This window comes from Octopus sinensis, linkage group LG10, assembly GCF_006345805.1.
Source record: "Octopus sinensis linkage group LG10, ASM634580v1, whole genome shotgun sequence".
Classification (NCBI taxonomy): domain Eukaryota; kingdom Metazoa; phylum Mollusca; class Cephalopoda; order Octopoda; family Octopodidae; genus Octopus; species Octopus sinensis.
In genome coordinates this window covers 14,860,997-14,873,496 of record NC_043006.1, presented here as the reverse complement: position 1 = coordinate 14,873,496, position 12,500 = coordinate 14,860,997, and the positions used below count along the sequence as shown (strand labels likewise).

The 12,500-nt window shown below is 35.3% G+C and overlaps 1 protein-coding gene across 1 annotated transcript in view; it reads left to right on the top strand.

Annotated features, from left to right (window-relative positions):
* Positions 1-4,397, top strand: part of LOC115216652 — a 76,944-nt gene extending 72,547 nt beyond the window's left edge. Inside the window, exon 4 of the mRNA XM_036506292.1 lies at positions 4,156-4,397. The gene's annotated coding sequence lies outside the window, so the exon portion shown is untranslated. The remainder of the gene's footprint in view (positions 1-4,155) is intronic.
* The last annotated feature ends 8,103 nt before the right edge of the window (positions 4,398-12,500 follow it).

Genomic DNA, 12,500 nt, shown 5'->3' with positions numbered 1-12,500 from the left:
TAATCTCTTCTCACTACCATTTTCAACTACTTTTTTTCTTCTTACCTTCCACTTTTTTTCTTTCCATTTCCCCCAACTTTTTTTTCTTCTTTTTTTTCTTCTTTTTCTTTTCCTTTCTTTTTTTCATGCATGCTGCAGTATTTACTTTTTGTATCCTTTTATTATTTTTATTTTTATATTAGTTTTTATATTTGTTGTTTTTTTTATTGTTTTTTTTTAAATTATTTTTATCTTTTATTTCTTTTTTTTTATTATTTTATTTGTATACTTGTAAGAAAAAATCTGTTGCTATATAAACAACCTTCTAAACCACAGAATATCAGTTTGAAAACTGATCAAAAAACTATCAAAAAGCTTGAGACTCATTTGAGTAACTGGAAACATTAAAATAAAAATCACCCCCACAAAAGCCATCTCTACTCATTTTTATCAAATATATTATACTGTAATAAGAACATTTTTTATTATCCTACTATATATATATATATATATATATATATATGTGTGTGTGTGTGTGTGTGTCTATATGAGTTTGAGATTAAACAACCTTCTAAGGGATAATAAATATTTTCTATACTACTGGATGTATACCTATGTATTTATATCCAGATGCTTACTGTGTTGTAAGGCAATAGCACAATTGAATAATAGGTATGAGTGGGGGTAAACAAAAGTTTACACAGAATTTATAAGGCATAGAAGAAAATGGAGAAGATTATTAGCTGACAAACAACAGCTGATGTTTGTCATATAATTACCTTCTCCATTTTCTTCTTTGCCTTATACATACATACATATATATATGTGCAACATTCTGCGACATGTGACCTCGTGAGCACCGCCAGCAATTTTTTTTCCTCTGTCTTCCCTTCTCGGGATCTTTCCTTCTCCTTTGTTTCTGACGAAGAGCTTCGCTCGAAACGTTAAACCCTCCTTCTTCCCTTCTTTCCTGAGCGTCCAATAATACTTTATTTGTTCCACGTCCTCGCGTTGCTGTGTTTTTTGTGTTTTCTTGTTTGGATTAACTTTATATATATATATATATATATATATATATTGAAATGAGTTTTCAAATTGCAGTTACCTTCAAATGTATATTTTTAAAAGAAATATTTTCTTTTTTGCAATGCTAATGTAATCATTTCAAAGAATCAGATTTCTCCGCAATTAAAAAGAAAAATCTATACTAATTACATTTAATAAGTGACTTCTAAATCATTTAACATATTCATTCTGCAAACTCAGGATATCCAAATCTATTTTTGTATTTTCCAGGGATATATATCCTGCAGATATATATATATATATATATATATATATACCTAATAAACCAACTCATTGTGGATTAATTGTTTTTATTACTAGAAATTAATGACTGAGGGAGGTTTTAAAGGGTACATTTGAGAAAAAATAAACAAGTGTGACACCATTTGGATGAATATAACAAAGCTTGTTTAAAGAGACATGGTACATCTAAGAGATAAAACGATGTTCTATACATCATCTATCTTGATTGTACAAACAAAAACAAAAACATTCCATTTTATGTTAAAATGCAACACTTGTATAAGAAGTGATACAAAAAAATATATGTTGCTACATTTTGTATATCAGGGTTTTTTTAGCCACTTGTTACATATTTTCTAATTAAATACTTTTTGTGAAAATCTGAAATTAGTTATTTTATATGTTTGGTTGTTTGTTTATGTCCAACAATATATATATATATATATATATATATAACTAATGTAGGATAAAATTTTTTCAGGAAAAAAATTTTATCAATGGCCAGCATATCAAAAATTACCTTCAAAGGTTAAATTTATAAATAATTTACAAGATAAGGGCAGAAGAAAAATTCTTATGCCAAATATGCCGAAACAAAAAATTGTGTCTCGAGATGTGCCAAAGATTTTTCTATTTTGGATATATTTGGGGTACTTAAGTCTGCTCAGGACTTAGTGCTTGCTTTTTCCATGGGTATGAGTAAGTATTTCACTTATATCTCGCGTATTTGCCACTGAAGAGGGGAAAATTTTCTTATGAATTAACCCCGAAATTGGACCAATACGGTAATAACGAATTTTTTAGAGATTTCTATCGGTTTGTTTCGAGACACATAAATTATAATGGTTATCGACAATTTTTTGTTTTGGCATATTTGGCATTAGAATTTTTCTTCTCCCCTTATCTTGTAAATTATATATATATATATATATATATATATATATATATTTAAAAAAGGAGATGTGGAACACGAGTTGTGATATATAAAAAAAAGGAAATGAAGAAAATGCTGACAAAATAATTTAAGTAAGGGAGAGTGTATTTAATTAGGTGAAAGTTCTTTTTACCGGTTGCGCATTTGTTATGCTTATCAAAAGATATTTTGAGTGAGATAGAGTTCCTTTCTGATTGATTTTTTTCTATCAGATAAGAGAAAAAAATCAATCAGAAAGGAACTCTATCTCACTCAAAATATCTTTTGATAAGCATAACAAATGCGCAACCGGTAAAAAGAACTTTCACCTAATTAAATACACTCTCCCTTACTTAAATTATTTTGTCAGCATTTTCTTCATTTCCTTTTATATATATATATATATATATATATATATATATACAAATTAGAAAAAAACATCTTTTATCAATTCTTAAAATGAACAATTAAATTACACCATCCAGAAAATTACATATAATAGAAATATGTAATTTTCTGGATGGTGTAATTTAGTTGTTCATTTTGAATAGATAAAAGATGTTTTTTTTCTAATTTTATATTATTTATTTATTATATTGTGTGAAATTTGATTTAGTTTTTCTCAATTGAATATTTTTCCCTGTAATTTAGGATTAATATTCCCTCAAATAATTATTATATATATATATATATATATGCACTGCCAACAACATTGGTTTCACTGCCCCATTGTATTCTGTTTTTAAATAACGTAAATTCTGAGGTTGGCTTCCTTTGATTTACTTGATCAACATGTATCATTAATATACAGATGTCACACATTACAGCTGCCTCAGCTTACAGGATTTTGCACTTATGGACAAAGTTGGACCTAAGAAGCAGCAGATGTGGTGTGCAAGAGAGACGACTGCACTGAATGGAAATAACAAATATAAATAGCATATACGATATTATATTATATAATGATTGAATTTCATTTCAATAATAATAGAGAACATGTGTATGTGTATATCAGGGGGTGTGTGTGAATATTTGCGTAGTGTGTGAGTGTGTGTTTAAGTCAGAAGTTCAAGGGGCAAATTGCTTATAAAATCTGGTGGCCTTTCAGCTAACTGTAATCATATAGTATTTCTCTTCCTCAGTCCTTCACCTTTTCATCCCATTTTCATTATTACATCCACAGGAGTAAGAATTTTCCACTCTCTCAAAACAGATTCTTCCTTGGCTAAATTTTATTTACTACATATTTGTGTGAAAAAGTGCCACACCTTAGCGGTTGAGGGAACCTGTGGAAGAGGTAGACCCAGGAAAACCTGGGACGAGATGGTGAAGCACGACCTTCAAACATTAGGCCTCACCGAGGCAATGACTAGTGACCGAGACCTTTGGAAGTATGCTGTGCATGAGAAGACCTGGCAGGACAAGTGAGACCATAACCTGTGGCCCCTATCTGGATGTAGCCAGTTCACTTATGCATACCTTTCCTTCTTGGGATACAAAACTCTGCTTGCAAAGACCTGTTGAGGCAAGTGAAATCGAAATCGATCAAAAGTCAATGGAAATTGCAGTTGTGATACCAGTGCCGGTGGCACGTAAAAAGCACCATCTGAACTTGGCCGTTGCCAGTGCCGCCTTGACTGGCCTCTGTGCCAGTGGCACGTAAAAAGCACCAACCGATCGTGGCCATTGCCAGCCTCACCTGGCACCTGTGCTGGTGGCACGTAAAAAGCACCCACTACACTCACGGAGTGGTTGGCGTTAAGAAGGGCATCCAGCTGTAGAAACACTGCCAGATCAGACTGGGCCTGGTGCAGCCTCCTGGCTTCCCAGACCCCGGTCGAACCATCCAACCCATGCTAGCATGGAAAACAGATGATAAACGATGGTGATGACGATGATGATGATGATATTTGTTGTGGAAAATTAATTGCTGACACTTTTGGATTTATCTTCAGTTTAAGATGTCTGGAAAGAAGCTATTAAGTAGAACTGAAGGCAACAGTTTGAAAAGAAACTATAAAAAGATTACACTGAATATCAAACTTGGTGTTTTAAAAAGACTTGATGTGGAAGAAAACCTGAGTTATATTACTGAAACATTAAATCTTGCAACATCTACTGTGGTAACAATATGTGACAACAGAGAGAAAATTATGTCAAGTGTTCAAGAAGCTTCTCCATTAACTGTCTCCACCATATTTTCCCATAAATCCAATATAATGCTTAACCCTTTCATTACTAACCCGGCTGAAACAAGCTCTGGCTCTGTAGTAAAAATGTCTTGTTTTCGTAAGTTTCGAATTAAAATCTCCCACCAAACCTTAGTCACAATTTATGTTCCTAACACGAGCTGAATGATAACTAAGCTATTTTACTAAATTCTTTCTTATATTTAAAATAATTGAAAGAAACAGAGCATCTCAAAATGAATACAGAAATGCAAGGGTTAAAAGTGCTTGAAGAATTAACATGCCTCATTAACATTGAGAAAATATTGTAACCTAGCAGAGGTAATGAAAATCATTTCTAGATAAACTCTTTCATTACTAACCCGACTGAAACTGGCCCTGTCTCTGAATACAAATATCTTGTTTCCATAAGTTTCGAATTAAAATCTCCCACCAAACCTTAGTCACAATTAATGTTCCTAACACGAGCTGAATGATAACTAAGCTATTTTACTAAATTCTTTCTTATATTTAAAATAATTGAAAGAAACACAGAGCATCTCAAAATGAATACAGAAATGAAAGGGTTAAAAGTGCTTGAAGAATTAACATGCCTCATTAACATTGAGAAAATATTGTAACCTAGCAGAGGTAATGAAAATCAATTCTAGATAAACTCTTTCGTTACTAACCCGACTGAAACTGGCCCTGTCTCTGAATACAAATATCTTGTTTCCATAAGTTTCGAATTAAAATCTCCCACCAAACCTTAGTCACAATTAATGTTCCTAACACGAGCTGAATGATAACTAAGCTATTTTACTAAATTCTTTCTTATATTTAAAATAATTGAAAGAAACACAGAGCATCTCAAAATGAATGCAGAAATGAAAGGGTTAAAAGTGCTTGAAGAATTAACATGCCTCATTAACATTGAGAAAATATTGTAACCTAGCAGAGGTAATGAAAATCATTTCTAGATAAACTCTTTCGTTACTAACCCGACTGAAACTGGCCCTGTCTCTGAATACAAATATCTTGTTTCCATAAGTTTCGAATTAAAATCTCCCACCAAACCTTAGTCACAATTAATGTTCCTAACACGAGCTGAATGATAACTAAGCTATTTTACTAAATTCTTTCTTATATTTAAAATAATTGAAAGAAACACAGAGCATCTCAAAATGAATACAGAAATGAAAGGGTTAAAAGTGCTTGAAGAATTAACATGCCTCATTAACATTGAGAAAATATTGTAACCTAGCAGAGGTAATGAAAATCATTTCTAGATAAACTCTTTCGTTACTAACCCGACTGAAACTGGCCCTGTCTCTGAATACAAATATCTTGTTTCCATAAGTTTCGAATTAAAATCTCCCACCAAACCTTAGTCACAATTAATGTTCCTAACACGAGCTGAATGATAACTAAGCTATTTTACTAAATTCTTTCTTATATTTAAAATAATTGAAAGAAACACAGAGCATCTCAAAATGAATACAGAAATGAAAGGGTTAAAAGTGCTTGAAGAATTAACATGCCTCATTAACATTGAGAAAATATTGTAACCTAGCAGAGGTAATGAAAATCATTTCTAGATAAACTCTTTCATTACTAACCCGACTGAAACTGGCCCTGTCTCTGAATACAAATATCTTGTTTCCATAAGTTTCGAATTAAAATCTTCCACCAAACCTTAGTCACAATTTATGTTTCTAACACGAGCTTAATGATAACTAAGCTATTTTACTAAATTCTTTCTTATATTTAAAATTAATTGAAAGAAACACAGAGCATCTCAACAGAAATACAGTAATGAAATGGTTAAAATGGAATGATTGATGAGTGTATGGATCAAGGATCAGAATTTGTGTAGTGTGCTGATAAACATGATGGTAGTTTAAAACAAAAAACATTCCATGGCAAAGGATTCCTGTATTTTTTCTCTCATCACTACAGTGTAATTATAATTGATGTAGTAAACCAAACCATTTAAATTAATTGTGAGCATTACCAGCATTGCCTTACTGGCACCTGTGCCGGTGGTATGTGTAAAAAATTCGAGTGAGGTCATTGCCAGTACCGGTAGCACGTGAAAGCACCCACTACACTCTCGGAGTGGTTGGCATTAGGAAGGGCATCCAACTGTAGAAACTCTGCCAGATCAAGATTGAAGCTTGGCGTAGCCTTCTGGTTCCCCAGCCCTCAGTCAAATCGTCCAACCCATGCCAGCATGGAAAGCAGACGTTAAACGATGATGATGATGATGGTGCTCACTTTATTATATACAAAGTGAGTAGGTCTCAGAAGGTGAGAACGTTCAAATGTTATCTTGTATCACAAAGTGAGTCCAGATGCATTGCAAACTTAGAAAATATTCACATGGATTTCTAAAACATTTAAGGATTAAAAATAATAAATATCAATTTTCTAAAGTTTCTAAAAAGTAATCCACAATAATGTCTAAATATCTCAAAAGTAAAATGATCATATGGCAGTTTCCCATTTCTTTACACAATTTTTTGCATTTTTACAATACTCTGCAAGGTCTTTTTGCTGCAGGGGTTTGGGTGGTGAAGGACAGACAAGGTAGCTCTCCATAGTATGGGCCACTTCTTCACATTCTCTGGCAGTTGGGCCTTTCTTATAGTCCCAACTGACCAAAACAACTTTTGATTTTCCCATTCTCATTCTCAGGTGGTTGAGTAACTTCCACTGGATCCGTGGTGGTTCTGAGCAGCTATGAGGGAGGTCTTCAGCTTTGGAGAAGTTCCCATCTCTATTGGAGGAAGATCATACTCAAGTGTTTCCATCTAGTGCAGTGGTTCTTAACCATTTTTTTTTGTAGCACCCCTTTTGTTAGTAGTTGTTATGCCCAGCACCCACCTAGGGGGCCGATTGAGGTATCACAACTAAACTAACTTAACATGGATGATAATTTATAAGTTGTATTCTAAAAAGGCATTGTATAAACTTTTGACAATGAAATGATAAAAAAACTGATAAAGATACCAGCCCGCCCACTCAAAAAGTACCTTTGGTTCGTAGGGCGACATTCCGTGCTTGAGGAGACCTATTGAGTCAAGTACATCAAAATCAAATCAAACCACAATCAAATGGAAATTGTAGTTATGGCTGATGCTAGCGCCTCCTGTCTGGCTCCTTGTGCCGGTGGCACGTAAAAAGTACCATCCAAATGTGGTTGATGCCAGCCCCCTCTGGACCCTGTACGTAAAAAGTACCCACTACACTCTCGGAGTGGGTGGTGTTAAGCGCATTCAGCTGTAGAAACACTGCCAGACCAGATTGGAGTCTGGTGCAGCCTACTGGCTTCCCAGACCCCAGTCGAACCGTCCAACCCATGCCAGTATGCGATTTGTTGAATGGTTGAACGACCAAATCCAGGCTTCTCTGCTAGTTCCTCAACAGTTATGATCGGATTTTGTTCCACCAGAGTTTTCAGGTCATCCTTGTCGAGCTCTACAGATCTTCCAGAAAAAGGCTCATCTTCTAGATTGCAGTTTCCAGCTCAGAATTTCCAGAACCACCGTTGACATTAGCTTACGCTTATTATACAATCCCCATATACTGCATTAATATTCCTCGCACTTTCCATTACATTGTTGCCGTTGTTGAACTCATAAAGCAAAATATATCAAAATATGCTCCTCTGTCACTTCCTTTATAGCTTTGAGAAAATAACTGTTAAAATTGAACTGCACTCTTCAAAACTTGCACTAAGAATAAGTACAAGGTAAAATTTCTCCCTGCTTTTATAGCAAGTTGAAGCAGGTAATTTATCCCGTCCCCCTTTGACTTTTAGTTCATGCAATTGAAAAAACTGCAGTATTTATGGGATGACCCAATGTATAATTTTGTAGTGATCCCTGGTGGTCAAGCAGGAAAGCAAAACGAAACAGGGATCTAACGAGAGTAATCTCCCTCGAGCTTCTCAAATATTCTAGAAACTTTCAATTAACTTCCGGATGACGTGGAAGTCAGGGACTTCCGGTTCATCCCTTATATAAAGCAAACGCTTTTCTAATTTTGCGCTGCTTTTGCCTGTCGGTTCCTAGAGGTACACATTGAGCCACGCCACTCGCACACACATACGCATGCGTGCATATTCGCCTCATTTGCTTTGAGACATGTGGTTGCAAAGTATGTTCATGTAATATGCTACAAGCCTTTTCTTTCAAACCATTCTAATATGTTAACGCATTACATCCAGTAATAAATACGTTATGACTTACTATTTCAAGTGACGTACAGTCGCTGATGTATGCAAAAGGCAAAAGTGCTAGTTCTAAAATCTGTCAAAGAGATTAATGCAGTAGTTATACTAAATTAATGTTCGTCGTCACTTCGAACATGACTGTCCGTTCGAACGGATTTTACTGCGATTTTTTTAACCCCAAGAGGACATCTCTTCAAGCTGATTGACGATGCACAGCCGCATCTGAGAGAAATTGCAAACACGAGAGCAAACTCTTACAGACTTCCAGCGACAGAACCAGCAGACCAACCGGGTTTTGAGTTCGTCATCGAAAAATTTTAACTGGAAAAATGTAGAATTATCGGAGTTATGGGCACTGAAAGTGTACATGCATCAAGAAAGTGCAATACTAAGGTTTAGCAGTTGAAAACTGAGTAGTGAAATGCAGAATTAGGTCCGCTGATCGTGAGAATCAAATATTGATCGCTTCGCTAAAAACTAACAACTGTAAGTGCCAGTGCTATGGGTTATATCCCTTGAGTATTTAAAAAAATATTGTGCAGATGCTATGGGTTATTTCCCTTGGGTGTTTAAAAAATTAATCATATGATGTAGATATAACGATACCTTCCAGGGGCTGTATTATCAATATTTTCAACAATCTAAGTATGTCACGAGGTTTCCAGACATGAGTTCTACTCACGTGTCTAGTTTCATCAAAATCAATAAAACGATGTTGGAGGAGTTAGCTAACAATGCCACAAAGAAACACACTCCGATTTTCCACATATGTAGTATATATATATTTGTGTGTGTGTGTGCGTGCGTGTGTGTGTGTGTATGTGTATATGTATCAGGTCATCCTATAAGTTCTGTCCGAATTTTGAATAAAGAAAATAAGCGATCAAATATTATATTCAATTGAAATTTAATCATCAATGTACTTTCCCTGATTGTCTATGGCTTCCTTCAATCTATTTACAAGCGCTTTTTAATCCCATCAATGTAAAACTCTTTTGGTTTCAAAGCGAAGAACTCTTAAATGTCAATTTCGACCGCCTCTTGGCTTGCGAAAGTTATGTCCCCCAAATGATTCTGTAAACTACGAAACAAATGGTAGTCTGAAGGAGCAAGGTCAGGAGAATAAGGTGGATGAGGAATTTTTTCCCAACCAAGCTCTTCGATTTTCTGTGATGTGATCTTTGCAGTGTGGGGTCGCGCATTGTCCTGGTGAAACATCACTCTTTTTCGATTCACTAAAGCGGGTATTTTTTTTCTTCGAAGCTTGGTTCAAACGCTCTAATTGCTGACAGTAGACTTGAGCATTGATTGTTGCATTAGGTGGTCCCAGGAAGTTCCCTTCTCGGTTGTGGTTGAGCTTTTTCTTACGACGTTTAACATTTCGATAGAAGATCCATTTTTCGTCAAAAGTCACAAGTCTATCCAAAAATGGTGAAATGAGTTCGTGAGTATGGGGAGAAGAGCAGATGTAAACTCGGGATTTGCGATTGCTTTCGGACAATTCATGAGGCAAACATTTTCCAAGTTCATGAACCTTTCCAACATGTTGAAGATGACGATGAACAGTTGTATGGTTTGAACTAAGCTTTATTGCCAATTCTTCAACTTATAATGCAGAATTTTCTTCAAGTAATCCCTCAAGGAGCTTATCATCAAACTCAACTGGACGTCCTGTTCGATCTTCATCTTCAAGGCTGAAATCTCCACTTCTGAATTTTGTAAACCATCTTCTGCAAGTTCTTTCATTCAAGTATTCTTTCCCATGAACTGAGTGTATGCTTCGAGTCGCTTCGGCTGCAGAGTTTCCTTTTTGTACTCATAAAGCATTAAGTGCCTCAAATGCTCTTTGGATACTTCCGTGTTAGAAAGGGTTTTAATCAAAGAAATGTTAATTCTATTATTCTGTAAAATAATATTTAATGAGTTTAAATGTACACGAATGCATAAAAGTAATTTTTATTCCACTAGACATTCTAAAATACTATAAAATTTCATTCAATTTAAAAAAAGGTAAAATCAGACAGAACTTATGTGATGACCTGATATATATATATATATATATATATATATATATATATATATATATATATATATATATATATATATATATATATATATATATATATATATATATATATATATATTGCAACACGTCGGCATCAACTCAATTCTTCTCCCTACTAGAAGCACGTCGGATGATCACACGCTCTGCGCTCATGTTTAGACATAAATTGCCCCTGTTAGACCTCTGTTTGGTCACGTAATTAAGAGAGCAAATTATCTGTCTAGCGCATCACTCCAGCATGCTCACACTGTCGTCCTTGCTAACTCAGCAATTAACCACGACAACAGCACCAGACGCATTTCACTTCGGGCATTTCACCTTCAAGGCATTTCACACACTGCAACCCTGCAGGAAGATCTTTCATATCATGGATTGAGAATGCACTCACTCACTCATCTCAGCTTATTTTACAGTCAATTTCGAAACGTGCCCCTGCACTCCTGTATACGCCCTCACGCGCTCATTTGCTGTACTGTCCAGTCACTGACAACACATTTTGGCACGCAAAGTGACACCGCTATTCGAAATAATCCGAATAGAAAACTATCCCGTATACACTTCAAAGATCCTCTCTCTTGATATGCAAAATTTCTCCTCAACCATACATCACTTTGTTTCCTTCGATCGTTCGCTTCTTTCCAGAAACCTCACTGGCAAGGGGAGTGTATGTAGTGGATCTTGCATTCATGAAGCGGATTCGATCCACCATAGCCAAATTTAAATTAACACTGCAACAGAACTTTTCCCACGGTGAAACAATGGTTTTTCTCTGACAGCAGTATTTACATTTTCCAGATGTCTTTAGCTAGGCCGAAATAATGTCTTCACCACTTGACCATTTCTAACCTCTTCTACTTCACCAAAAGCTTGAATAGAGATAACAAGACCACCATCTAAATCTATTGTTCTCAATATATCTATCCTTCTGGATAGTTATATAAGCAAGCACACCCCAAGCAAAAATCAGCTCGTCACCGTCGGTGACGACTCAACGAAGTCTGGCTGACCAGCTAGAACCTTGGTCAGAGAGAGAAAGCAACTGAGAGGGAACACCCTACAATTCTCTCTTGCTCTAATTCTGTTCTATCTCTCTCTGTATTTACTACTAAACAATGAAGAGGACACAAACACAAACTTTACTTTGCATGCTTTTGGATCGATCGTAACCTGCTCGTCGAGGCATGGTATTTGTAATGTAACGGTAAATAAATACTTCCTTAAAACTTCATGCATTGTCTATCTTTCACATCCTACAGTAAACAATTATAATAACAAATTTTTATCGTCATACTAGCAGAGATACCCGGCGTTGCCCGGTTACATTCAATAGAAGAATTAGACTTTTCTGTTATATATATATATATATATATATGGATACACACACACACACACACACACACACACACACACAATATATGTATATTAATATAAATACATGAATGTACATGAAGTTTGTTAAAAAAAAGGGGATCATGTATATACCTCCTGGCTGTTGAGATTATAACACCTCGTTGTAAACAATGTTCCTTGATTTTCCTTGTGGAGCATATACAAAAAGGTTTCTTTTGGTTCCTACTCTCGAGCAGCCAACATACAGTTGCCTATGCGAGAAGCAGGGCTCTTCCAAGAGAAGACCAGCTACAGAGAGGGTTTGACCCTGAGATTTGTTAATGGACATGGCAAAGCTGACACGAAGGGGGAATTGCAGTCTTCTGAATGTAAATGGAATTTCTGCTCCTGATGGTGTAAGAAGAAATCTTGGAATAAAGACGTCATCACCTTTTCCACATCCAGAAAGAATGATCGCCTCGATAACGTGTGATATCGTTT